General features: G+C 38.1%; 1 long non-coding RNA gene and 1 pseudogene across 1 annotated transcript; one reads left to right on the forward strand and one right to left on the reverse strand.

Moving 5' to 3' along the window:
* Positions 1–565: 565 nt before the first annotated feature.
* On the forward strand, positions 566–1795 carry LOC125602928 (annotated as a pseudogene).
* Positions 1796–2401: 606 nt separating this feature from the next.
* LOC125602930 lies at positions 2402–3763 on the reverse strand. The gene is made up of 3 exons (XR_007335106.1): positions 3506–3763; positions 3077–3430; positions 2402–2893 (listed from the first exon to the last, which is right to left on the reverse strand). It is a non-coding gene; the product is annotated as an uncharacterized LOC125602930 (long non-coding RNA).
* Positions 3764–4007: the final 244 nt, after the last annotated feature.

Below are 4007 nucleotides of genomic sequence, written 5' to 3' on the forward strand. Positions count from 1 at the left end.
GTCTTATTCGGTCAAAAAATGAAATAGTCTGATTCAGTTTTTGAAGGAATTAAAATGATATTTTCATTGAGATTGCCATGCAAATAGTAAATAGTCTTCATAAGTAGGTACGTGTACGTATGAATAACATATCGGTCAAAGCCTGACGAGATCATAAATGTCCAAATATTACGCAAATGTAACTCTTTTTACCATTTTTAATGCATAAAACTAAAAGTCAAGTAGATTAGGTGGACTAAACTGAAACTGATACTACATAACAATCAAATCTCCTAAACACATCGGTTTCAGTGCATATAATTTATTTTAACCTTTCTTAAACATGAATGTAATATTCAAGGTATAGTTAGGCTCTTTAGCATATCAATAATTAAATAAAACAAATAATACAATCATAACGTAAAAATGAACAGTTGACAATTTAAATCTAATTTCTTTAGAGAAGAAAAACAAAAACAAAACGAGAAAAAATCTGGGAGTAGTATAAATACATGTCTAAGCTTTCCATAATCCTCACAACTAAATCTAATTAAGAAAAAAAAGAGAGTCTGTCTTTGACTTCCAAAAACAGAGCCTTTTTTTTTGCCTTAACACACATCAATGGCGATTCCTGTGATTGATTTCTCCAAGATCAATGGCGAAGAAAGGGAGAAAACACTCTCTGAAATCGCTAAAGCTTGCGAAGAATGGGGGTTTTTCCAGGTTCGAACTTTGTAATAACAAAAAACAAAAACAGAGCTTTATCTCTCTGTTCTTATGAGCTTATGTCTCTTTCTTTTCTCTGTGCAGCTGGTGAACCATGGGATCCCATTGGAGCTTCTTAACAAGGTGAAGAAGCTGGCCTCAGATTGCTACAAAACAGAGAGAGAAGAAGCGTTCAAGACCTCAACTCCCGTGAAGCTACTCAACGAGTGCTTGAGAAAAACTCTGGAGAGAAGCTCGAGAACGTTGACTGGGAAGATGTCTTCACTCTATTAGACCACAACCAAACGAATGGCCATCCAACACTTCTGGCCTCAAGTAAACAAAACAACTTATCTCTCATGTCTCAAATTCGATTCAAAGGTTGTAACTTTATGTGCTCTGTTTCTGAAAAAAAACAGAGAGACGATGGTAGAATACAGAGAAGAAGTGAGGAAACTAGCGAGCAAGATGATGGAAGTGATGGACGAGAACTTGGGTTTGCCTAAAGGTTACATAAAGAAAGCTTTTAACGAAGGCATGGAAGACGGAGAAGAGACGGCTTTCTTTGGAACCAAAGTTAGCCATTACCCACCTTGTCCTCATCCAGAGCTTGTCAATGGCCTTAGGTCTCATACCGATGCAGGAGGTGTCGTTTTGTTGTTCCAAGACGATGAGTACGATGGCTTCAAGTGTTGAAAGATGGAGAGTGGATCGATGTTCAGCCGATGCCTAATGCTATTGTTATCAACACTGGTGATCAGATTGAAGTTCTTAGCAACGGAAGGTAACATCTATTAGCTTTTTAATTAGACCCGTTTGGTTTATTTGAAGTTAAACCGGAATAACGAACATTGATTTTGGGTTAGTATTTGAACTGAAATGGGATTTGGGCTTTGGTAGGTACAAGAGTGCATGGCACAGGGTGTTGGCGAGGGAGGAAGGAAACAGGAGGTCCATTGCTTCCTTCTACAATCCGTCGTACAAGGCGGCCATTGGGCCAGCGGCGGAGGAAGGAAGTGAGAAGAAGTATCCAAAGTTTGTGTTTGGAGATTATATGGATGTCTATGCAAACCAGAAGTTCATGCCTAAGGAGCCTCGTTTTCTGCTGTGAAGACTCTCTAAATGTTGTTAATTGAATCACTCTTTTATTCAACGTCATGATGTATTTTCACTTTTAAGTTATTAAATGCCAAGTTTAATAATTGATAATTTGGCATCCTATGTTTTCTGGCTTTGTATTCTTTTTTTCATGTGATGTATGAATCTTTGTTGTCACTTGTGTTCTTAGTAACTGTCTGTCTTACATATGATTTGTGCGACTTTGATGCAACCAACCGGATGATTGCTTTTGCGACATTTACAAATACATGGTGACCACCTGCCCAGGACCAGCTTAACATTGTTATAAGGCAAAAAAGTTTTTTATCCTCTACGAAAGTTATATTCACATAATGTTTAAAATATTTTTAAAATTTAATCATTAATATTTGTGTTTATTTGTGATGAAAATAAAACTATATACATATCAAATATTTTTTGGGCCCTTTTCTATTTTATTTATTATATTTATAATTTTTTATATAAAAATATAGATTTATAAAACAATTGGACCCTTTAACTATTAATATACGAGGAACACGGGATTGGTGCCGAGGCGGTCGCACTGCTTATACCTCACTATCAGCTCTTTTTTTATGTTAAGCTGCTGCGTGTTTGACTTTAACGATTAGCATCTGCCTTCCTGAAAGATCTTTCTCGTAGCCAACAACCTGCAAATTTTCTTTGTCAAGTGGTAGAATCACAAGTTTTTAGGCTGTATACGCAGGTATAAGATGCAACAAGTTCCCCCACCACAGAGACTACCTTCGTAGAGTAACAAACTCAATGTTGAAAGGAAGATACATTTTACAAGAACATGGTTAAACTACTAGCAGAATTAAGATATAAACTGGAACATGAGAGTTACCCGCTCAAGCAAGCAAAGATTAAGAGTCAGCTATTTGGAATCAAGTTTAGGTGCAGTTTTTTTTTTTTTTTTTTTTTTAAATTCAGAACTGGGATTTAGAAACCTGACTATTATCCAGACTTGTAAAGATTTAACTATGGAAAACTCCAAAGGTATTATTTTCAGAGTAAGAGTTATATAACCTGCGATTCGGTCTGCGTCTCACTAAAGTTTCCGTAAGTATCCTGGCGGATTACGAGTACCCTGAAAACACACATCAGAGAGTTAAATAAGGTAAACATGAATTCTTATATGAGCAGCGTTTAAATTTGAGACACCATTAATTTCACTACACACCCTCCATATTCGTTCTGCCATGCCACGGTATTATACAGAAACATCAGATATACATGCGGATTTGCAATTAATGAATATAAGTCTGGCTACCTGTTTATCCACTTTACTTGTTTGCTCCAACAGATCCTCAGTAGTATCAGCCACATCAGGAACTTCACGACCACTTGCTACTACGTCATTTCCACAACCAATGGCATCTCCTGACGAGCAAAGTAACTTGGTTGGAAACGCATCACTTTCTTCACCATCTCTCAAAAGTTTTGCCTTCTTACTACCACGGAAAAACCTGTTCCCTTCCAGTTTCAACGAGTTTGTTGTCCACCTCACCTTTACGGCAGCTATTGTCCCTTGAGGCCATTGGCACAGACTATGTATGAAACTGACTTGTCAAGCCAAACCCTGCATCTCGGTCTTGTGTAGTCAATTCCTTTGGATGAAAGTTATCTGGAGAAACAACTTTGATTCGTTACATTCAAAGATCACATGTCACTGAAACTGTTTGAAAGACATAAGTCTCACCTGACTAACGCATTCATAAACCCAGTCAGCTGTCAAGAGTAATCTATCCTTGTCTTCATAATGGGAGACACATACCGGTCAAGACCTCTCGGAAGTGTAACAAAAGTGGTTGTGCATTGGTAGTAGTATATATATATATATAACCATAGTCATCCCGCGAAGAGCTGCCACCACCGCCACCGTGAAGGCGAAAACCCCTTCCCTTCTCTTGGTTGAAAAGTATTTGATCATACATAACCTCCCCCGCCTTTTCCTCCGGTAGACGCCTTCCAAGAGCGACTCTTGAGTCAAGATATATAAGCGACTTTTCTTGGTTGAAAAGTATTTGTCTCGACTCATCTTAGCTTTTCTTCCCATAGCTGCATCCATCCGTTCCTTTGGCCCTTCCCTTTCTCTCTCTCTCGCGGTCATAATTAAACAACTTGGTCTACGTTTTCAGATCGAGCTCTCAACTCCTACTCTTTTCTTTCCTTCTCCTATTGCACCTTTGACCGCGCACATC

Source organism: Brassica napus, unplaced genomic scaffold (assembly GCF_020379485.1).
Source record: "Brassica napus cultivar Da-Ae unplaced genomic scaffold, Da-Ae ScsIHWf_3041;HRSCAF=3836, whole genome shotgun sequence".
Classification (NCBI taxonomy): domain Eukaryota; kingdom Viridiplantae; phylum Streptophyta; class Magnoliopsida; order Brassicales; family Brassicaceae; genus Brassica; species Brassica napus.